General features: G+C 48.6%; 1 protein-coding gene across 2 annotated transcripts in view; it reads right to left on the bottom strand.

Annotated features, from left to right (window-relative positions):
- BOC (BOC cell adhesion associated, oncogene regulated) overlaps positions 1-24728 on the bottom strand; it is a 60927-nt gene extending 36199 nt beyond the window's left edge. Inside the window, exon 1 of one of the 2 annotated variants that reach the window (XM_026855207.1) lies at positions 24581-24728. The gene's annotated coding sequence lies outside the window, so the exon portion shown is untranslated. Of the gene's footprint in view, positions 1-20045; positions 20095-24580 lie in introns of those variants that run through there. The other variant, XM_026855175.1, reaches the window with a different exon arrangement.
- Positions 24729-24757: the final 29 nt, after the last annotated feature.

Below are 24757 nucleotides of genomic sequence, written 5' to 3'. Positions count from 1 at the left end.
CCTTTCAAAGGACCAAGTCCCTGAAGAGCTCTAATCTGGAGAGGCTGGGGGCTCCCCGAAGGGCCAGCGAAACAGGAGCTGGAAGGGGGAAGGGAGAGGATGGAAGTGGTTACGGAGGCGAAGGAGAGGTGGAGGGCAAGAGGAAAGTAGCAACTAATAAGCATGCAGCCGGCCAGCTGTCAAGATGCTGACAAGGCTGCTTTGGGTGCAAAGAGCCCAACAGCCAGCGCTGGCACGGAGGTTGGCGCAGGGTCCTCCCAGGGAAGCGTTCGTCTCCCTTAAGAGCCTCTGTCCTTGTCTGCTGAACGCGGCACAAGTGAATTAAAAAAAAAAAAAAAAAAAGAAGGGCGCAGATGGAGCATGCTGCGCAGCCTCTTCAGAAACAAAGTGCACCTAGGAAACAGATGTTGTTGCTGCAACAAGCCCGGAGCTGCTGGCTGCTCTCTGGCTCCTTCTCCCCAGTGTGCAAATGGGGAAAGCGGCCCACAGCAGCCGTTGGGGCTGCCCCTACAGCTGGGACAGGATGCCTCTCCTGTCAAAACCTTTCAGTACAACTTCAGTCCCAAGCTGGGAGGGCTGGCCTAACTTTAGACCAACTTTTCCTCTGCATTCCCCAGCTTTCTCAATCCTTGATCCACCTGTAGACTCTCCAGCCTCCCAGCTAACGTCCTAATTTAGAGAGCTGAGGACTCCCAAAGGGAGTGCACCCCTGCAGCACTCACCGAGGGGTGCAGGTTGTGCATCCACGACGGTTGAGCATCACATGTCTGAGAATCAGCAGAACTGCTGGTATCAAGGTCCTGCGAGACCCCAACCAAGCGTACAGAAGGTTGCAGCTCAACTTACTCTCATGCCAAAGTTCGTGTCAGGAGAAAAGGTCAGGATTCCCTTGGAAAACCACATCAATGTAGCCACACATTTGTGGAGATCCGTTACCAACTCTGGGGTGTTTTCAGTTTGCCCCATGCCTGCTACAAACTCAGCTCACGGTGCAGCAAGAAAGTCTGATTTATCTGAGGCTTCGAAATGGGGCAACGTTGCATCTTCATGATAAAGAAACTCATCAGAGGAGGCAGCAGGAAAGGGGTCACCCACTGACACAAGTGTGATGTAAAAACACACCTTTGGTCTTAGAAGCAGGGGATTTACTGCACTGTATTACTTGCCTGGAGCATCCTATTTCTTGCCATATTAAAACAATACCCACTTTATCATTTATGTCACAACTGAAGCCAGAGATCAGTGTCAGTGCAGACAGAGCTGCAGACAAATGCTGTGCTAAACACAGTGAAAACCATCTCATGTCCTAGAGACTTCACACCACTGGCTAGAATAGTTACTCACTTCAGGATGTTTGATACAAGTAGAAACAAAATTTATCTATCTACAACTTTTCCTGTTTGGACAGAGAGGCAAAACGTGTAGCAAGGAGCTGGGAATGAAGGAGAGGATGCACCTGGGCAAGGGAAGCTCAGGGATGGCTCTGCTGGGGGCTGATGCTGTGGGACCTGCAAGACAGGCAGCGAGCATCAGGCAACGCTGCTGGCTCTGGTCTGGACTCCACCACAGCACCAACACGAGCTGGGTGTCAGGTTGTTCCCCTCCCTGTCAGCAACTGCAGCGGAGGAGAGCGCCGGGAGGGATGGGCAGTTCCCACCAGGAGCCGTCATCACACAGGCACAGATGTGGCTAGTTTACATTAGTCAGGGCACGGCTTTTGTTTTTCCCTTCTCATCCTTTCCAAACAAAAAAACCTCCAAAACTCAGAACTTGAAGTCTGAGGTTGAGGCTTTAATCGCCTCTTGGATTAGGGAGAGGTCAGAGAGGAGGCAGGCCCGGCAGAAACAGGGAAAGTGATGACGGGCAAAAACCCTGTGAGATACAAAGGAAAGTGGGGAATAAAGATGGCAGAAAGGAACAGGCAAGAAAATTAAATTAAGATGAGGGGGTCAAGAAAAAAGGAGGAATGGGAGAGTTGGTATTTTGGCCAATTTCCTTACACTGCATTTATCCCCACTGCTCCAGAGCAGGCAATGCCACAGCTCAACTGCCACATGTGTGCCCAGGCTCAAGTCCTTGCCCTGCCTTCCTCAGAGCAGGGGCTGTCACATCTCAGGCAATCTCTTTCTCCCCAGCTACCACTCTTCTACTTTGTTTCAGTGTGGGTTACTCATGATAGCAGCAAAACCACTCCTGCTCTCACCAGAAACTCCATCCTGCTCTAAGTCAATGGTTTAATCAACAGTGTGCTCTGGTCCCAGCAAAACAGCATTTTTCCACAGGGAGAGCAGGATGTTCTCCAAAACTGTTTTCACTCAGCTCTGCTCTGTGTTGCTTTCCTCAGCAGCTCTCAGGGAACACAAACACCCAGCCAAACCTCACCCTGCACACTCCCAGGACACTCCCAGATTGACCAAAACAAGCATTTCGCCACTGATGTGGCAGCAACGCTATAAATCCCACATCCCAGGCTACCTAATATCACCCTGTGGCCTCTCTGCAGCTGGACCAGTGGTCAGGAACAGGCCCCGGGGAAGGCAGAACACAAATCATGCCAAAGGTGTGACATGGAGCTGCCCTGAAGGGACCCATCTCCATTTTATTGTCTCCGTCATGTGATGGGGTCAGGCTTGCAACAGGACAGACAATAAATATCACAGTGTCCATTCATGTTGGTAACCACCAGATGAAACACTCCTCTCTCTGAAAAGCAGAATCCATATAATACAAATCAAAGCACAGAGGAGAGGTACACCAGACAAACAGTGCTGGTCAGCATCTGTATGAAGCACTGCAGGAGTGCCCCGGGAGTGTTTCGCTGTGTCTGTCAGCTACGGCCACCTCTGAACCAGGATTTTTAAGGTCCTGTTTGCAGAGCGGATCACAAGCCAGAGAGACAGCAGCTATGGATGCTTTTTGAGAGAAGACCACTTCTTTATATGCTTAAGTATGAACCTATCTCTAAGTACCAAATTAAAAAAAAAAAAAAAAAAGAAAAAAAATCTTTGTCTAGGAACAATAGAAAAATCTTCTCCATGTCCAATTAGGATCAATAATAGAGTGGAACAAACACACAAAAACTACCAGCAAACCAGAAAAGCCCACAGAAACTGCCAGTGACACTGTTAAGCCTTCCTTGGGGGAAGTTGCAAGGGGGAAATTTTCCTGTTGGAGCACAGCAAAGACTTGGGTAGCTTTCCTAGCTTTTCTTACAGTGTATATTTGAAGAGCAGGGGCACCTACAACAGTTGCAGTAAAAAACTGACCAAGCTTATATTAAATACAACCTGTGGCACAGCAGAAATACCTGCTAAAGCAACATATCCAGAAGATCCTAACAGAGGACTTGATTCTGCTGCCTCCATCACCAGCCTGATCTTTGCCATGACTTCAATGGGAGCAGGCCCAGAAACTGCATTAACAAGCACGAGGCTAGTTTAACACAGTTGACATCGAAATCCAGAAGAGCATACAAAAGAGACAGGACAAAGTGCTCGCCAGTAACGTCAATACAAAGTTTAATCCCCAGATGGCTGGCTTTAGAGACATCCCCATCACCACCATAAAGAGAAACTGCCTTCTAGTTTGCACTCCTTTCAGCAATGACTTGTTGCTGGGATGCAAAAGAGCACAAGCCCATTTTTCTTGTCCTTTGAAGATGGTATTTAAAAGCTGGGTTTGTTTTTTTTCCCCTTTTAAAAATTTGGGAATAAATGGGAGTTTTTACTCTCCATAGCTGTCACTTACATGCTTTTCACTAACAATAATCATTTTGGTTATGGGAACAGGTCAAAAGCCTCTAGGACTCTCTGCCGGGACAAATCTTCCTTGTAAGACGTGTCACTACTCCAAAAAACACAAGAGGAAGCTCAAGGCCAGCAAAACAAAGGGACAGAAATGACTGTCCACAGAAAACGCATTGGCCAGTGCCAAAAGCCTAGGTGGGGTGTGGGGGCTCAGTGCCAAGAACCAGCACCCAGACAGACTGAGCCAATTGTGACGTGACCAGCAGTCACCACGCTGCTCCAAAATCCCACAGGACCCACCTGGAAGTGAAAAATGATGGGGGACACACTCACAGCAGGGTCTTGGGATGGGTGACAGATTTCCCCTGCTCCAGAAATTAAGAGATGGACGTACATCTTGCACTTTTATAAGATTGTGTCTGCATGTCACCTGCCCCGTTTTATCATCCCATCAATAAATATGCCTCTCCAGAAATGATGATCTAGTTGAGGAGAACAACCCAAACACGGGCAGGAGATGGAGCAAGACCTCACATCACCCTGCAGAGACGAGCAAGGCCAGTACTACTCTTGGCAAGGGGATGCTCCACAACAAAAGGATGGCAAAAAGCTGCTGCCTCAGATTCTAGGAAGGGAGGCTTACCTGCCCATGCCCTGGTTAGCCATTAAGACATGCTGGCAAAATCCACAGCCAGTGCCCTTCTCACAACAAGCACCAGCAGCAATTCCAGCTGCAAAGTTTGCTTTCCTTGACACACAGTTTACTTTCTCCATTCCTGCACATCCCACCCCTGCCACTTACCCCTCACTCCAAAAAGGCTCTCTCAAACAGGCTTAAGCTTTAAACAAATAAGGGCTTGGAAAGCAACAGCAGCCTGCTCCCGTTTTTCTCCCCACCATCCCTGCTCTCCCCCCGCCGCCTCCACCTCTGAGCCACGGCGCAAGCGGAGCTGGCGAGCGCCGCACAGGCACAGAAAACAAACACATGGAGCAGAGCCAGCTGTGAAGTCGGATTTGGCATACGCTGCTTGCAAGAGGCATAAAAGCACATGGGAGAAGGGGGAAGGGGAGAAGGGGGGTCGGGCAGGGAGCTGGGGGTGCCCTGGCCTCAAGGGGAGAGCACAGCTCCGTTACAAAGCCCCAGTGCATGCCCGCAGGAGGGTCTGCATGTACGGGTGCTGATCTTGTGTCCTGTGTGGATGTGGAGGGGAGAGACCAGCCTACAGCAACATTTCCAGAGCTATTTGGCATCACTCTTCCCTGCTCCTTTCCTAGAGAGGTGGACTGGTTTTTTTGCACATGCTTGACCTCCCTCCCAGGCAAAATCAGTGTGTTCTGATGCAACACTTGAAAAATACACTTTTACCTCCTGGGTCTTGGAGTTCTCCCCGTTTCTTTCTTAGGATTTCTTATTCCCCATGCACAGAAAGCTCCAGGCGCCCACAGTGCAGGAAACCCCGACCCAACTTCCCCATCACTTCGGCTGAGATTACATACGTTGAGGCCACGCATTCACACTAATCCTCCTCCTTCTCTTGATTTATTTATTTATTTATTTATTTATCCCCTGCTCCCTCTCCACTGTCCCTTTCTGGGAGGACTTCTGACAAAATATCCCTTCTCCTACACCAAAGCTCCCAGGGGATGTCAGCTCAGGTATTATTTTGTCCTCACCAGTCTGGTCTAGCCATGGGAATGGCACTCGCAGGCTTTAGGAACAGATCACCTATGGCCTTACATCAGTGCTGGATCCATGCAAGTTTTCTTCCATCCCTCTCCTCTCCCGGTCATTTCCAAGTTAAATGAAATAGAAGCCCATGCACTTTGCCTGGTTTGGGGTAGAATCCAGTGATTTGACGTGGTTTGCATGTGGTTTCCACCCAAAACCATAAACCAACCCAGGTTTGCTTAGAAGGTCCTCAGCTGTGTCTGGAGGCAGTAAGAAAAGCACCAGTGTCCTACCTGGTCTTGGACCTCATCCAAAACAGGGCAGCAGCTGGACAGATTAACAGTCCAGGCTGACCACCCAACCGCCTGCAGACATGTTCTCACCAGTCTCATTACCACCCCTGAAACACAGCAAGACCTTTCCCTTCCCCGGGCCTGCTGTAAACACTTGTCCCTCAGCATCTATCCAAACCATCAAACTGACAACAAGAGACAATATTTGGATATTGCTCTTCCTCTGAACTGCATTATGGACCCCTGACTGCAGCCAAGGAAGGCAACTTACCTTGGAGAAATCTTGCAATGGCCTTTTTGTTCTTGGGTGGAATTTACTGAGGTGCCAAAAAAAGCCATGGATTGCTGCAAAAAAAGTGTTGCTCAAAACCAGCCAACCCACTCTGATCTCCTTCCTTCTGTGGGAAAATTAGGTATCGCAAGACAAAGAGAAATAGAAACTCATAGTCATGGAGGTTATGATGCCACATTTCTGAAATCGTTCCTTCATCTATTGGACAAAACATACCCCTACATTGTGTCTCAGCTTCCCAGGTTGCAAAAGCAGGAATAGTAAACCCCAGCTGGTACAAGCAGTAACCAGATGAACATGAGTCAGACAATTTCAGATTCTCAGATGAAAGGTGCCAAGACAGGTATGCAGTGTTATTATCTGTATGGCTTCCTGGTAGCCCCAGGATTTCTGGATTAGTAAAATACAGATGTCAGCATCCTGGGGATACAGCCTCAGTAACTGAACCAAGCAGGGAGGGGCAGGCTGATGGCAACAAGGGGAAAAAACACGAATTTGCACCACACACAAAATATTGTGGTTAAGGAAGACAGCAACCAAGAGATTATTGACGAGAACGGGATAATTCAGTGGGGTTTGTCAGACTAAACTTTCTGTAATCACAAGCTCCAGGGAAAGCGTTTGTCAAGCAAACATTCAAACATGCAGCTGCCAAGAACTAAGTAAACAGAGAAGGAGAAGTAGTAGAGTCAGTGTGGCACCATTTGCAAATGCTCCATGATCAGCTGTCACGGGCCTGTCGAGCCCATCAGCAGGCACTAGGGAAGCCAAGGGGCTGAGCTCCTACGGGAAGACCCACCACCGGGTTAGAGGAACAAGGAGCAATTCACGCCTTCAAAATATTTTCATCCAGCACAGGATTTGCAGACCTGCATCCGTATAAGTACAGCAGCCTGCGTGGGTTCACCGGACACTTTCTTGCACCAGACGTGTACACATGAGACCACCTGGGCAAGTGAAATGAAGCCAAGCTCCAGGCTGAAGGGAGTCTTCCAAGATAAGTCCTCACAGGCTTGGTGAGGAGTGGCTGGAGAGCTGCCAGTCAGAGAGGGATTGGGGGGGATTGATAATGAGCCATTAGTGTGCCCAGGGTCCAAGAAGGCCAATGGCATCCTGTCTTGTATCAGAAATAGTGTGGCCAGCAGGGACAGGGAAGGGATCTTGCCCCTGTACTCGGCACTGGTGAGGCCGCCCCTCCATGAGTGGGTTCAGTTTTGGGCCCCTCACCCCAAAAAGGACATTGAATGACTCGAGTGTGTCCAGAGAAGGGCAACGGAGCTGGTGCAGGGTCTGGAGCACAGGTCTGATGGGGAGCGGCTGAGGGAACTGGGGGGGTTTAGTCTGGAGAAGAGGAGGCTGAGGGGAGACCTCCTGGCCCTCTACAGCTCCCTGAAAGGAGGGTGCAGAGAGGGGGGGTGAGTCTCTTGAGCCAAGGAACCAGCGTCAGGACAAGAGGGAATGGCCTCAAGCTGTGCTAGGGAAAGTTTAGACTAGATGTCAGGAAGTATTTCTTCGCAGAAGGGGTTGTTGGGCGTTGGAATGGGCTGCCCAGGGAGGTGGTGGAGTCCCCATCCCTGGAGGGGTTGAAGAGTCGGGTTGACCCAGCACTGAGGGATCTGGTGGAGCTGGGAACTGTCAGTGCTAGATTAATGGTTGGAATAGATGACCTTCAAGGTCCTTTCCAACCTAGTTGATTCTGTGATAATGAACAATACCCAACAGCTATTGGTATCGTGCTTGTTTTTAGTCCCTAGAAGTCTGTGGTGGTAGTTACTGTGTTTATAAGGAGTCAGAGATTCTGCCTAAACACACCACAGATCTAAGGGCAAGTCAGCTGATCCCAGCCCTGAAAACAGGGGTGCTCGGTGGCACCCCAAGTGAAGGGAAACCCTGGTCTTCTGCTTCCCACCCAAGTGCCTGTCCATCCGTCAGTGCTTTCCACCCATGGTTCACAAGACTGCTGGAAAGGGTATGTGGCTGACTTAAGGGGTCCAAGAAAAGGGATGAAAAATATGAAGTTCAGGCATGCTGTGCTGTAAGCTGTGCACATGGAATTTCCAGCCAGGTCTACTGACATCCATGGGAAAACATTCAAGATTGCACATGTCACAGAAATAAAGCTGGAAGCCATCACAGGCAATCCAGCACATGCATCTTCTGTCTGCATGCTCCTATTCTTCCCCACCTCATCCTGATGGGTGACACCAGAGTGATGTTATATTCATTTCCTACAGATCAGACCTCTCTTGGCTCTCTAGAAAGAAGTGTGCAAGACACAAGGCATGTTTCAAGGCCAGCATTAGATGCATCACTTCTCTGTTAGTCACTGGCCACCAATGCACCCACAGTGGTGCTGCTATAACCAACCCTTGGCATGTCTGGAGCCAGCTGACCAAAAATTCACACACTCCAGCCAAAGATGCTGGGAAGAGGAAGTTTGTGGTCTCCAGCCCAAAGTTACTGACACCTTATTTGGAGCTGAAGACTGCATTCATGTTCAGGAGGTTCATGGGGGGATTAGGAAAGCTGTTATCCCCCTAGCTAGAGAAAAGGGACTGTGAGATCAGAGGGCCAGAGAGACTGCTGGTCCTCATGAAGAAGGGGCTTGCAGGTTTAGTTGCTGTGATGGTCCCTTCCAGCTCTGAGGGAAGAGGGTGACCTTCCCAGGAGAACCCCATTTGGATTGAAGAGGCTGGACCTCCACAGCAACAAACAGCCAACATCACATACCAAAACCCTTGGGTCTTTTTAATCAGAAGGTACATGACCTCCTCTGGAGTCCTGACTGCCAAGTATTTACAACCTGAAACAGATCTTAATGAAGAGACAGAGTCACTTTAACTTTCCCTTTCCTGCTCCCCTCCTGTATCCCCACCCTCAGTTTGCTCCTGTGCAATAGCCCCAGGGCAGTTAAATCAGCAGCCTACACACCATGCAGTATTTATGGCCCAAGGCAGTCACAAATGTAGCAGCACATGCCTACGGAGGTCTTCTATCCCCTTTACCCTCCAACACTATTTTCTCACACTAAAGACTGGCTCAAAACAGAGGACCCAGCACTGTGACCCCCCCCAGCGGTCCCCAGAATAACCACGAGCTACCTTGGGCTGGGGCTTGCTGCTGCCCTGGTCCCAGCAGTGCAGGCCTTCTTTGGTCAAAGGACAAGGTGTTTCCCAAGCATCTTGCACATCACGAGGCAAATGTACTCCCTGCCCCGCGATGGGAACAGCTGAAGCAGAGCTCGGCAGTGTCAACATGATTATTTTTTTTTCAAACAGTAAGCACATTAGTTCTGGACCCTCACTGATAAGCAAGCACGGATTTCTCATCCACTCATTACAGTTTCCAACAAGAACCTCGACTGTGGTTAGCCCTTAGTCACAACAGCAGACTTTGGCTTGAGACCATTCAGGTCACCTGAGCCACATAATAAAACAGAGCCCCATTTTAGGTCCAAGACCTTGGTGTTTCCCTGCACAGCAGAAGTGAGACAACAAAGGGTTAAACCTGGTATAACCTCAAAAACTGCTCTTTGCTTTCTGAAGCAAAAACATCTTTGGCAGGGTCCCCATCTGGGAAATGACATCCCGTTCCCCCTCGCTTCCCCCTCTTCTCCCCCCGAACTCAGAACAAAGCACTGTACTGCCCAACATGCTCCTCCACTGGTTTCATCTTGGTCCAAACACTTCTTGCGTTTCAACTCCTGCCAAAAACAAATGCATATAAAAAAAAATGTATAAAAAAAAAGGCATGTGTGGGGCAGGGGGAGAGGAAGCAGAGAGAGTAGAGGGAAGTAATTAAAAATTAATCTTGATTAGCTACCAGTGGTGGAAAAAGGAAACACTGGGAGATGAGATTTTTCTCTTGCAATATGTCATCTTGAAGCTGAAACCAGCAGGCCTAGAGGAGATAAGATTTCCTCCACTGAGGACCAAACCTAACTTGCTTTGTCTTTACAGTCCACCATGCCTCCCTACCATCATCAAAAGAGGCATCTTCTTCCTCAAAGCAGTTTCCTGCTAATCACCACATGTTTTTCACCGCTCACATAGCTGTAGCCCTCCTGGACTTCCCATAGACCACACTGAGCCCCCGTTAGCAGGGCTGAGGACACAGCACAGCTGGCCTGCTCTTGCTGGCCCTTCTGCCTTCGATACCAAACACAAAGGCTTGGCCATTGCAAAGCCATAGGGAATCCTAGAGGAAATGAGCCTGGAGGAGATGGCTTGTGCTTGCTCTGTGGATAGGTTGGATGGGCCAAATGAAGAGCCCAGGACTGGCTCTGTCTCCCAAAGAGACACCCTCCAGCCAAAAAAATTAAAAAAAAAATATTAAAAACTATCACATTGGCTAAAGAAGCATTTAAAAGCAAAACAAAAAACCAGTCCAGTTTGGAGAGTCTGTAACAGCTGAACCCAGGGACATGCAGAGGATGTTTTTTGTTCCCTCAGTACAAAAGCATTTGGTTTCCTCTCCTCCTCATTCCAGCATTTCCCCATCGGGGGCGTTAGAGACAGTTCAAGGCCTCCCAGCAGCACAGACAAAACTGGGTCTTGCTGCCCTGAGGACAAGTGGCTGGGGGGCTGCAGAAACCAGAGAGATTTGGGGACCTCTGAAGAGCTGGGCAGGCTGAACCTGCTGCCCCTGAAGGATGGCCAAAGGGTCACCCCTTCAGCATCCCTGTGACCTGCCACAGGCTGGGGCTTCCCTCCAGGGTTTGGCTTCCCAAGGTGTGACTTTGGCTCGCAGGCTGCAGGGCTATGCAATTTTGATTCCCCAGGGCTCGCTTGTGCTACAGCTGGTGCTCCGCAACACGTCAAAGACGGGGAAAGATTAACTCCTTTTTTTAAGTATCTCATTACTGTTATATTTTTAAACACAGCTGGCTGAAAATTTTTTGACAAAGCCATAAATAAATAAATACTTTAAGGAAATTTCCTGCTATTTGAAAACGTTACCTCTGGTCTAGCCTTTATCAGATGGTATTCTCTCTCCAGTATGCATAAGCTTCACTTGCTTTTGATTTCTCTCCTATAAAGACCAAATCCATTGAACCATCGATTAAATTTCAAGATTTCACTGTCTGTAATATATGAGATTTTAATGACCACCCCTCTGACCAGTGCAGCAACCACATAGTCATTTTTGTCTCACCTAAGGGCTTTTCATCTCCCTTGTAAACAGGGATACCACTTCCCAAGACACAAAGATCCAGACACTGAAAACATATCTCCCAGTTCTGTCTGCAAAATACTTCTTTTCCTGTTCCTTGGGAGAGAGATGACAGAATGCAGCCAACTGGTACTCGCATAGGTTTTCCTCTTTTGCAGGTCACCCAGTGCCTCACCAGCTCCCATGCCTCCATTCTAGTCAACTTGATTTAGAAAGCAATCTGCTTCTACAGCTGTGGACAACATTTAAAATATCCACCTGTCATGACATCCTACATAAAATAAATAAGAAAGACCACACCACCCACCACCTTCTATTTAGCAATCTGTTAAGGAAAGCAAACAGTCACCCACTTCTGAAGAAGCCTGATACGGGAGGCAGCCTTTCTCTTCTAGCCCATCCCTGGTGCCAGTGGCAGACAAAGCCTGTTTAGCAGAGGCTGTGTAAGACCACTATTACGTAAATAGCAAATAACATCTTGGGGCCAGCTGAGAAAAGGGGCCCCAAGCATGAGGCTCTGCACATGGAGCAATGGAAGTGCTTGCCCCTAAAAGGCTGCCTGTCTACAGTACTTCCCTTTTTACCAGGTTGGTGCCCATTTGAACCTCCTTCACCCTTGGAAGAGATGACTTGGAGTTCCCAGCCTCCTCACTCAAATGCTAACCCGCTCCTTGCAGCCCAAAAAAGGAAACAAATCACTTCCAGTACTTTTTTTCCAGGCTATTGTCATGCGACTGCATTTGGAAGTAAGGGAGAAAAACAAATACATGACTGTGGTCAGTGTCTGTCCTAGAATATGGGAAGAAAAAAAACAACCCCCAAACCCAAACCTTGTTTTATATGTTTAGTCAGTTTTGGAGAAAACTGTAAGCCGTAAAGAGACCAGGAAGAAACAGTGACATTAGCCTCTAGGCCTTGGGGGGTGACAACAGGAGAAGCAGAGCAGAAGCAAGTCTACTCTCCATAACATACACTGTTCAGTCCAAGAAATTCTTGAAAGCCCCAGCAATAGTCCAAGCCAAGAAGTCCACTTCTTCCTCTGTTGCAAAGAACTAAGACGTTTTTGTGCTGTGAATTGATTTATGAATTTAGAAAGTCTTTTTAATGCAAAAATCACCTTTGCTTGAGATTAGTAGGCATTTCACAGAAAAGATTGGATCCTCCTCTCCAGAGACTCACCCAGCAGCGGTCTGGGAGAACATAGCAAACTCTTGACATTTGCTGACTTGTCTACCGGGGAAAAAAAAAATATTTAAAATTCTTTGGATCTTCCAAAGATCATTACATTACTGTCTGCTAAAGGAACATAAGGAGTATTTGTTTCTCTTATTTCACAAGGACTCCTTTAAGACCTCAGTATTAGGTACTCTACAAAACCACAATAAAAAGACATCCTCTGCCTCAAGGACATTTATCTCTAATTGCTTACAGAGACTGTCAACGCTTTCTTTGAGAAGGGAAGTCTGTGACTGTCCCATAGTACAAAATACCCCTAGAAAAAACTTTCACTATTCAGTGCAGTCATCTGTAGACCAGCCCAGTCAGTACCTACCCTCCAAATTACATTAAATACTGTCACTTGCTACAGACTACAAACACAGTGTTAGAAGTGGAAAGGAATAAGGACTTCCTCCTTCCTGTAGTAACTGGGAAAATCCAGCTATACAAGAGAAATACAATCTCAGAATTACCAACAGGGAAATTACTGACCATTTCTTAGCTTGGAAAAAAACAAACTCTTTTAGGATAAAAAAAACACTCCTCAGTTTTGAGGAAATGCTGCTCCATGATTTTAAATCCAGTTGTGCTGTTGGCACACTCTGCCCTGGGATGGGTAAAGCATGCTGTTCTCATATAGTCACATCCACAACATGCTGCAGGATTTAACAGTCCCTCATGAAAGAGATAAGCTATATAAACATAAACTGTAACAATGGGACAAAAAGCAGCTTCCAGAATTCATTCTGCAAGCCCAACAGGGAAACAATAATTTCCCTCTGCATTTCTTGCCAGCTGAAGTTTGTCTGTTCCTCCACTTTGCTTTGCTGATAACAAACATCTGTCTGGAGTGTCCTTCCCTCTGCAAGAGGGGAACACATCTATCACAGCCTCTGGGGCTTTGTACCCCACCAAAGCCTCTGGAGAGCCTCTGCTGTAAAAGCCACAGATAAACTTCTGCTGGTCTTACTTACCAATTATAAAAGTGTTACATGGAAAATAAGTCTTTTTTTTGCAGCCCCTGAAGGAGACCTTCACAAAAAAAACACACAAGGAGCCTCTGGCAGAGGTAATCTCTTGAGGTCCACCCCATACGTGACTTTCTAAGGATCTTTATTTTAGGGTCTTCCTTTGCAAGCCTTATCTACCACCTCCTTTTATTCATCTGTTTCTTCGTCAGAATGCTCTAGTGGCAGGTTCCCAGATAAAGCTGTTGATCTGTGGCTAATTAACAGCTCACTGAGGCTTTTTGGCCTGGTGCTTACATGCCCCTTGCAGATGCTGGCACCTTGGTGCATGCCATGTCTGCCAGCTCCACTGAGCTGCTGCTTTGGCTGCCTGTAGGGAGACAGGTCAACACAAAACCCTCCCAGTTTGCAAAACGCTGTGAGATCGGAAACGTTGGCGGAGACTTGAAAACACTGCTTTTGAACCCCTCAAGCCCCAATCCACCAGCCAGGGGAGGGTGGGGGAAAGAAGGGCAGGAGAGACATGGCTTTCCTTTCAAGGATGGTATTTCTCCAGAATAACCTCTGGGGAGGCAGCAGCCTTGCCTGCAACTGCAGGCAGCCTCCCTGCCCGGGCAAGGGCTCCCCGAACCCGCTCTGACATGCCAGCGCCCTGCGTTCGCCCCAGGTCAGTGAAGGCTGGGAGCACCTCTCCGACAGCAGGCTGGCGCCTGGGGAGACACCCCTAGTTGTTCCTTATCAGCCTTCTCCAAAACAAGTAAGGACAGGGGCATCCGGGATATGGCCCAACAAGCCTTTCTCAGCCCCAGTAACTGTTGTTGGCGGCACAGGGACCTCAGGCAGAGGAGAGGAAATTAAAGACAGAAAATGGGAAAAAAAGGGGGGTGTGAGGGCCTGGCGGCAGCCCCCACATCCTTTAGGAGGCAGCACACAGGCAGGGAACAGGGGCACGCTAGCAGGCTCAGCTGAAATTCCATTCTCCCTCCCCATTGCGGGGTCTGAGAAAAAAAAGAAAAAGCCTCCCTGGCAAAACTGAGAGGGATGTGTGTGCCAGGAGAGAGGAAGATATTTTCCCTATGTGTGAGGAGGGATGGGTGGCACAAACCCATTTTTTGACACCTTCTCCATCCTACACCCTGCCAAATTCAGCTGAACAGAAACGAAGGCAACACCTATGCTGGTGCCTCCTTGTAGTACTTCATGAACAAGCAGTGACCTGGGACCAACAGAGAACAAAAAGCCAGAACTCTGCAGCTGTCTGGTGTCTCCCACCACTCTTCCACTCTCAAGGCACTGGCTGAATCAGGGAGAAACCATAAAGGCCCAAACACCTCATCTAAGATCTCTTCTGTAATTATTTAGCTTGCAGAGGGCAGATCAAACCCATCTGCAAAATGGATGAGTACAGCTTCAGATAGGCCCCTCTCCGTACAGAGCAGAGCAAGAAGGCAGCCACAAAGAGCCTTTGGCAACACAGTGCCATTACAAACAAGATGTTTCAAGGCATCCCTCTAAGCAAAAAGCCTCTGACTGCAGTTCAGGCTGTTATTCAGACAGCAGGCCACAAGCAGCTCCCTAGGAGAGTTTGCCCACAACTTTTTACAAACAGGTGCCAGAAGAGGATACATATACATCCCCATCTGCTCCCCAAAACAAAGTCAGACAAGAAAGAAGGGGTGAAGGAACCTGTCCAGGTTTCACTGAAGCATCGCTATCCCCCCCTGAGAGATCATTCCCAGTTACCCCATCAAGCCAGGTTTTGCTCATGTCCTGCCATTGGCGCCCACACAGCTGCTCCCTCCTGGGCTACCTGTGGCCTGCAGGGGTTGGGTTTGGCTTTGGTTACTCCCTGCTCAGGAAGAGGAGCTCTTTGTAACCCTGCTGCTCCTCACCCCGATTCCTGCACCTCCCCATGGTGTAAGGAGAGGTGAGCAACATTTCCCCTTGCACCTTGGCCACAGCACAAGCCACAGACTTGGCCTCAGCAGCATCTGTGAAGTTTATCCTTGGCTTGTGCACTGAAAGCCAGTGCCTCCAGAGCAGGAGCAGCACGGTTCCAGACCCCCTGAGAAAGAAGGCACAGAGTCTTTACGTAATGAGATTGTTTTACCTGAGATTGCACGCTGCAAGTGAAACCCTTTTATTATACTGGCTCTCTGCTCTCCCAGCTATCTTTCAAAGCACGATGCCGCAACTGCAAACTAGCTGACAGGAGAGAATTAAAGTCATAACTGGCTCCTTTCCTTCCCCTTCAGCCACACACTCTTGCTTTCCACCTGCCTCTCCCCCAGCACTCCAGCAGACCTCCTGCTTGTTTGCCTTGTGAAGACAGGCAGGAGTTTCAGCTCTGCAAGACCAGCTGCCCACCCCAACACAAGGCATGCCACAGCAGGCAAGATGCTACCAACAACACCTGCAGCACCAAGTGCCCCGTTTGGACAACCACTTCCTGGAGCATTGGAAGCCACGTCACTCTTTATTGACTGATGTGAGCTTAGGGCTGGGGGAGATGAGGCTCTGCTATGGACAGCTCTCAGCTCCAAGGCAGAAAGCTCTCAGACAAGCCGTAGCAATGCTCAACTTTGGCCTCCTCTTCTGAAGAGCAAGGCAAGGCTGGAGCATGAGACTGGGTATCAGGCTGGTACTAAGCTCCAGTCCTGACCTGCTGAGTCACCCCAAGGCACACGTGTCCTTTTCCATGCTCTGTTTTTACATCTGGGGATGTTTTTACAATGGGGAACCATCTCCCATTAAAAGTTAGCATGGTATCTAACATAGCTGGGTCCCAGCCCTGGTTAAAACTTGTAGACACAACTGTAATACAAATAATAATTTAGGTTTTGGAATACAGTGATAGGGGAAGATGGCATGACAGGTCTTTCTCAGGCCTTCATCCAGAGAGTCAATGTTAAGAAACCTCTACTTATCTTCAACGCTGGAGCTATGCAAAAACTGGGTTATGCTCACATTTTTGTGGCTGCTGAAATTTTTGCTTGTTTGCTTGGTCACTAGTTTGGGAAATTTTTTTAAACGTGGTTCTTTCAAGTGGTTCAGAGGTTAGGGATGTCCGAAGCTATCCCAGGGGAAACAGATTATAGGGTAGTGTGCAGGTCAGGCATCAACGATAAACACAGCTTTGCCACTTTGCTCTTGATGTTGTTCTCTTTGTGCTGCTTTTCCCTTCTCCCCAAATCTGCAGTCTAGGGAGTTGTGAGAAAACCTGGACTACTGTATGTTTAGCAAGTATGTTCCTGCCTAACTTGCTACATGGTGTAAATAGTTTACCCTTGCTCCCACAAAAGACAACAGGCTTCATGACCAGTCAGCAGGATCCCACAGCTTGTATTGCATATTTGAGTATCAGGCAAGTACAGCTAGCTCCCAGTACTAAACTGTCGCCCGTCCTACAAGATACAGGGCTGGCTTCTCTTGCTGTAGCCAAATAAACCATACTGCTCTACCCAAACTAGCTACTCAACACCCTACCAAGAGAGGAGTAGGGTCAGCGAACACACACTCAGGCTCCAGCAGCTCCAGCTTTGTGCATTGGTACCAACCCCCCTTTCTCAGCATCCCTCACCAGCTAATGGGCTGCATGGTCACCGAGCACAGTTGACCATGACCCTGAGTCTTCTCCTGTCTCTGCTGGCTGGGCAACCATCTCTGGCAGGGCCTGGATCTGGGGTGCCAGTGTGTTAAACTACTCTTGCAATGTTCACCGCAGCTGAGGCAGCAAGGTCCTCAAAAGGAACTAGCCCTTGTGCTGCCATGGACTCTTTCTCGCCAGTGTTACAGAAGTGTTCAGGCACAAGCTGGCATGCAACCAGGAGCTCTGCTCCTCACCTGCTGGGAAGCAAAGACATTTTTGCTCTTCAAGGCCAGCCCCAGGCACCCCAGGAGCAACATCAGAGTGATGAAACTGTAATGATGGACGCATCCAGAGCAGCTGTCATGCCTCTCTGAGGAGCCCTTCATGCTCTAGCTCCTCACAGACCTGTCTCACTCTACAAGCCTCCAGCTCCAGACGTGGCTGACAGCTATAAGCCTGATAGATACTCTGCTTGGCCAGCTGAGGGGGAGGGAAGTCCCCACAGGGACTCAAAAGCCAGTAGATGTCAAGCCCTCCTCCCACCAGGGTCCCACAGCTCTGCTGTGGTCTGCCTGGCCGTGCCTCAAGGCCCCATAAGCAGCCAGTGATGAGGTGCTCCTCATTGGATTCAGACCCTGTTACAGCTGGATAATTTAGCTGTCTTGTTCTCCTTCTGCCCAGATGGCTCTGGCTTAGAAGGTGCACTTCAACTGCTTGCAAGCCAAGATGTGCCTGATAGCCACTTTTGAAATAAAGAGTCTGCTCCCATGCAGGAGTAGGTCATCAGGACTAATTTGGGCAGCTCTTACACTGGTGACAGTGAGACTGTCCCACACACCCGCCAAGCGTGACCTTGTACTTAAAAGTGAGGAGAGCGCTGTCTAGTCTTTCAATGCACAAGACTCATTGACTCTCCACCACATCATTAAAGTCACCCCAGGTGTTTTTAAAAAAATCCCACCCAGCATGTTTTTGAAAACATCTCTTGATGCTGAGACTCAAACCCACCCCTTCAATCTGACACTGCTTGGGTTTGTCAAACAAGCTGCTTTCTTCTGGGGGGAAAAAAAAAAAACAAAACAACACACTCCTATCACCATTCAGGGGGCCCAAAGCAATCTCTCACTGACAGCAGCAGGGGCCAGCTAGTCCTTTTTACCACCCACGGCCACGGAACGTGCAAGCAAGCACCACCTTCCTGCCCCAGAGGGGACTGCCATCCAGCAGAGGGCTGGAGCGATGAGAACTCTTTCCACGTCAGCTACAGCTCAGGGAGCAACTTGGGGCAGAAAGCACTAGATGAAGTAAATTATTATTCAGCATCCAGAATACCATTGGCTTCCAAATAATTGTCTATTTGTGTGCGTGCATGCACAAGAATCCTCGCTCCATGGTCTCTGCCAGCATATTCCCAGTGCTGTGACTCTCTGGGGACAAGGCCCATACTTGTATTGAATCTCAGTTTTGGAACTCAAACACTAAGGTTTCAGATTTTGTTTTAAAAAACATTTTCTCTGGCACCTGGGCTGTTAATGGATTTGATGTTTTAGCTCTCGCCTCCTCCCTACCTTTAAAAGCTTGGCACCAAAGGGCTTCTTTGAAGATAAGGCCAAATTTGCAATTTAAGGGGAGGAACTTCATAAAGCTAGATGTGAAAGGATGGAGAGGAGGAGGGGGAAAAAAAAAAAAAAAACAACCCAGGAGCCACTTTGCCTGTTGAGATGTACACTGTACAGTACATAGGATTACAATGGCCTCTCTGTACCACCACTGGCTGGAGCCATAAATTCGCTGCAGCTGCAATGCTACTACCTACACTAGGCTCCCCAAGCGTCACGCTCCGAGAGGGGCTTCTCTACAGCCACACACCCAGCCTACCCTCCAAACCAAAAGCATCACGCAGACCCTATAGAGGCTACATCCACCCAGCACACAGGGGCAGACACAGCAGGAGCTTCCCCCTGGGCTGCCAACACAACGGAGGCTCTCTGCTGAAACCAACCCGTGGGCCTTTATCAGAGAGGTTTTTGGAGGGCCAGCAAACCTGTGGTCTCCCTCCATCTCCAGCAGACCTATCCTCAACACCACAAGGAGGCAGGGAAGTGCCACTTACAAGTTTTGCAGGTGGGAGAGCTGAGGCCAAGAGCAACCTGCCCCAAGCTGGGGGGAAATCTGTGGTGTAGGGGAGAACCAAACCCAGCTCTCTTCACATCCCAGGCTTGTGTCCTAAAACACCAGCATCACTAAGCAAGGTAGCTGCTCTACCTGAAAGTACCAGGATACATTACAGTGACATTATCAGAAGAAGCTGCATTTTGCATATAAATGCTGTATTCCAGGCCAGCGTATCCACATTTAAGGTTTATTTCTCAAAGACTACCTCAGTAGGTTTATATCACCACAAGCTTTTTTAATCACACTAAACTCAACACACTGATTCATAGGGCTCTGCCTAACTGTCTTTTTGTTAGTCAGGAGAGAAATAAAAAGCAACCTCATTTTGGTATCTGAAAGCTGACAACACGATTCTGACAGAGATCTTTACACCCTTTTCTTTCCACTCTTACCATCTAAAGACCAGCAGAAGGGCCCAATGTACACACAGTTTTTAGACACACAAGCTTGTTCAGACTCGCTGATATTGCTACCAGTGAACACATCCTTGCATTTGGCAGGGCCCCAGGACTGTGGCTCCGCAGGAGTATGACCTGCTGGCTAATCTCTTTGCCAGAGTGGATCTTAGTGAGCCAGAATGGTATTGCCACCACAGGCTCAGGGTGAAAGACTTACTGCCTACTCTGGGCACAGAAGTTAATGAAAAATGACCGGTTTCCAAAACACCATCTGGCTTTCACAGACATATATAGAGACACCACAGCCCAAAACCTCTGTGAACTCGACAACAGTGGGTTTTCATAGGGGCAACACACTGTGGTGTGGCTTGGACTTCACCCAGCAAGCCTCCAACACACCGCATAGGAACAAGGTGCAGTCACCATCCTCATGTCTAAGGGGAGCTCAGGGAAGGGTTTCGGCCACAGGGCAGCAGCCTCCCCGGAGCAGCTGAGCAGAAAGCAAGGGTAAAGTTTGGCTCTCACCCCTGTGCTGGCACACTGCCCGCAAGGAGGGTGAAGAAGCTCGAGCACGTCCCACACGCTCCCTGAAGCACATTTCCCTCCATCAATCCCACCAGAGCCAAAATAAATTGGCACTGCCTCTTACTCAAGAGCTCCTACAACACACAACGGCAGCCCTGAGAGCCCCTCTCAGGCAGCCTGTCTGCACTGTGCCAGGTGCTCTGCTAACAACCTCATCAACCCCAACAGGCACAGCTGAGCCTCCCACCCCGTTTGTCCTTTTGCAGGGAAGAAGAGGCCATTTTAATAAAAGGAGCATGCAGCATCCTCAGGGCAGGGATCTGTTGTTCCCTGTTTATGCAGAAAAAGCCCTGTGCTGCCTGTGGCAGCATCGAGCGTTGTTTTTTTTTTTCCCCTGCAACAAATATCTTTCTGAGCTTTTGAGCCAACTTGCTTCCACTGGATCCGTGCTCCTTTTGTCTTAGCTTCCCGCAGACACTCATACAGCTGTGTTGCTGGAGCACACGCTTCTGTGGAGAGTAGATTTTAAAAAACCTCTTACGCACAAATATACATATAAAGAAAATTTTGAAGACTTCCCATCCTGCAAGCATTCCCTCCAGAAACCTGGCCTCAATCACTACGTTCAGCTAATGAAGCACCAGAAACAATGTCGTATGATTCAGGGCCAAGAGGAACTAAAGCAAATACCAGGAAATTAAAAGAAAAAAAAAAACAACAAAAAAAAGATGCTTGTGATACCTTTTGTTGAACAGCTAACCAAAGTACGTTTAGAAAACTGGAAGATGATATTCACCTCCATTCTACCTAAGGACCTGCAATTCATTTAGTTATTATTCACCTTAAATTGTTCTCATGGCCTAGGAACTGGAATATGTAACAACCTCTTAAACTGAGGCTGACCACAGGAGCACCAAAATACACAGCAGCAGGTTTTTCCCTCAGGATGTTTTCAGTCTAACCAGAAACAGGAAGTCTCCAAAGATTTTTGCAAGAGAGCTTTTTCCTTGTGGGATATCCCATCCTAACTGTAGACTTCACACTGCAACGTTTTTAGACCAGGAGGTAATGGTTTAAACCAATAGGTTTGCAAGCCTTGGTCCATAACATGACAGCAGTAATACATGAAATTATCATTGCACATAGAAGAAGTCCAAGGGAATAGTGCCTCATACCTCTGAGGCACTCAGCTTCAGGTATTAAAATGAACAGTCCACCATTATTTATTGCCAAAGAAGCTTTTGTTAACCTGGAGTTGGCCTACTGCTTCTGTAACTTCTTACAGGCTGAGCCACTAAACTGAGACTAACTGAACCCCAGATCTCTGAAAACCCACCTGCAGGCCAACCCGGGCTAAAACAACCAATGTGGTCCCCAGTTTACTCTTCCCTGCCTCTGCTCCATTCCGTTGTAAGGCACACAAGGCGGGGTTTGGGAGACAGCCTGTCTTTTTCTGGAAAACTGAGTTATTCTGGAGGAGCAGAGGTACTTCTCTGCCCCTGCAGCAGTCCCGGGGAGGCTCAGCACGGCAGAGCAGGTCCTCGCTGGTGCACCTGAGCTCTGCTCTGAGACACAACGGTGGGTGCCAGTCAGTTGGCAAGAGTCAACATGGATGGCAATATCTGCCCTGCTGCAGCACTCACCCCATTTCTCAGGGTTTAGCCCCATTTTCTGCATGGGGAAACTGAGGCGCAGGGCTGTGGAGGAAATTCTTCAAGCTCACACATGGCATGTGAATCAGCTGAGGACACAGTCCAAATGCTTCCACATCCAAGCCCATGCTGAAGAGTGTCTGTCCTGCCCTACCACCCATCTTCCCTCCCACAGCCTGGGTAGAAGAAGTAATAGTCGGTATTTTGGGTTTTTTTTGCTGTGCACGTTATCAGACTGCGAGGTTTCTGTGCTCCTGAGGACGTGTGATTCAGGAAGAGGCTAGGAAGCACTGGCAGGTAGACTTGGTGGTGTTTCAGTCAAGTGTGGTTGTTCAGTAACAATGATGAGAAACTACAAAAATTCATGTCTGCCCTGAACAGGCTAGTTTTCTCAACTCAGGAAAGGGAGCTTTCCCTCCGCATCACTGGGGAGGATGGGGACAAAGCAGGCTGCTTGCTTCACAGCCCCACCTGCAATGCTGCTTGCTCCGAAGAAGGCTCCAGCTGGCTCCCAAAGGGTCAACTCTGACAGCCCTAGTCAGGTAGAAGGAGCAGTACCATCATCCTGAAAGCACTGCGGGGCTGCCAGTTGAGTACTGAAGGCTTGGAGGGATCTGTCTGCTCTTAGTTTTGAGGACAGAGCAGAATTTCAAGGAGTGAGGGGGACTGGGCAATGATTCACCTGTCCTTCAACAGAGCGAAACTCCAAGCGGGGAGTCTCACACCCAAAGGGCTGGAAAGACCTCTGCAAACACCAAGCACTGGGTTTTACTTTGCAATCTTTAAGACGCTCTCACTCTGTGCTTCTGTATCATGTCAGGACAAGGTACAGAAAAGCTGCATTTTCCAGACTGTAGGGATACAGACCACCCATAAGACTTACATGCCAGTTTGTACACATACATTCACCTGTAACACTTCTTTGCACCAAGCAGAGAAGAGATTTGTGTGGATTCAGCTACTTGTACTGGGGTATCTCTCAAAGAAAGGTCCTGTGGGTGTGCCTCTGAGAGGGAGAAAAGTAAACTTGCCTTTCAATCCTGCACAGGACCCTTGCTCACCCTTCAGACGAACAGGCCTCATTTTCCCCAATGGGAACTACACCAGCAGGGAGGACTGTGATGTATCTGACTTTAAATCTCGCAGAAAACACCTACTGGGACCTCGTCTGCATTGTACACGCAGGATGAGTCCCTGTGATTGTATCTGGAGGGGAGGGTTAAGAAAAGTACATGGAACAAAACTATTGTCAGAGAATATCATGCACCCAGCAGGGAGCTCACAGCTCTTCCTAACTGTCCTATTTACTTCAGAAGATCCCACAATGACTCCTATTAGCATGGGAAGTTATTTCACCTTCATTTCTTTAGGTCACTTAAATGAACAGAACAAATCTTCACTGTAAACCCCTGCGTTTCCCCTGAAAACCTTCCCCGAGACATAACCCTCAATATCCAACCCATCAAATAAGTGTCTGCATGTGCTTATATATGCCTAAATATGCAAGAACCCTCCTCTAAACGTATGCACACTGAGGTAGTTAGTTTCAAAGGAAAAGAAAATTAAGATAAAATCCGACTTACAAAACACCCACATTCTTCTAATATTTTCCATGGTAGTTTTTTAGCCCATGGGAAAAGAAAGTTTAATGGCAGATTGCAAACGAACATATCAAAAAGACACCATGGTAGTAATGTAGAAATTAAGAGAACTGGGCACCAAGAAAAACAAGCAATTTAAGACATGCAGGGAATTATGCGCGGGCGAAGAGTGTGTCTGTGGATTCCTGTTATCCCACTCGCATAATGTTGTGGAGAGGTCAAGAGAGTTTCTTTAAAACAAACAAGGACAAAAAAAACCCCTTTAATAGATCTGAACTGCCTTTCCCACAATGACAGTGTAATAACAATTGGGGTACCGGAATTAGTTGCACAAGTGTCCAAAGATACAAGGTTTGTATTAAATAACTTTTTGCCAGACAGGGGTACTAGTTAAAAGTCTGTTACTATTTTTCAAAGTATTCAGAGCACTTTAAAAAGTCTGGTTTAGACACAGCTACAAAATCAGCATCCCACTTTCTCCCCAGCACATTTTCTATTTACAGTCACCATCCAGAGGACCTGCCAAAGTTGCAGTTCAAGCAGCGAGGCACACATGCACAAATCCTACAGCATCCCACCGCCGGGGAGAAAATTAACTTCCCCTGACCCAAATTGCTCCTCATCCTTGCACCAGGGTTAAAAACTGTACGGTTGCACAAGAGGAGGACAAAAATTTTACTCGCAGATTACCCACCCCCGCTTTTCTCTGCGGCAGCAGCCCCTTCACAGGGCACACCGAAATGCCTTCGCATCTGCAGGAGACGAGTCTTGCCTGCAAACTCCGTCAGATTTGACAAGAGTTGGAGCAATGGAGGATGAATCTGGGGTTGATTTTGCACAGCTTTCCCCTCTCCCTCTCTCCCCTGCGCACTGTCCCTCCTCGACTAGCCGGCGGAGAGGACGGGGGGGATGTTGCGGACCAAGGTTTTGGGGAAGTTTCAGGAAAATGCCGGAGCACCGCGGTTGTGTGCGTGCACTGGGCCCTCCATTAACACCGACCGACCGAGGAGGAAAAGCTGGAGGGAAACAGCCGAGCCCCCCATATCTCACCTGTCTGAGCGAAAACAAGTACTGGTAGGGACCAGTGGGGCTCCACTCCTCGCTTGTCACGTCCCCCGTGTCCCCGCGCAGACCCCCTTCTCCGCATCCCCAGACCAACTTCCCAAACTCTGACACAAAGATTGGCCACTGCCGCCGCCGGCTGAAGAAGGGGGGAAAGCCCTGCACCCCACTGCCCGCCACAGCCGTCCTCCCGGCCCCGGGCCCCCTTCGCTTCACTCACCGCCGTCTCCAGTTGGAGCAGGAGGGGGGAAAAACAAAGATGCCCCAAACGAAGGGAAGCAACAAAGAGGCTTAACTCCAGGAGCTGGGAACTTCCAGGCCGGATCTGCAGGGAATTCAGCACACACACACACAGAGAAGAAAAAAAAAAAAAAAAAAAAAAAAAAAAAAAAAAAAA

Source organism: Athene cunicularia (assembly GCF_003259725.1).
Source record: "Athene cunicularia isolate RWA chromosome 1 unlocalized genomic scaffold, athCun1 chr1_part1, whole genome shotgun sequence".
NCBI lineage: Eukaryota > Metazoa > Chordata > Aves > Strigiformes > Strigidae > Athene > Athene cunicularia.
The sequence above is the reverse complement of the archived record's forward strand: the minus strand, read 5'-3'. Positions and strand labels throughout refer to the sequence as shown.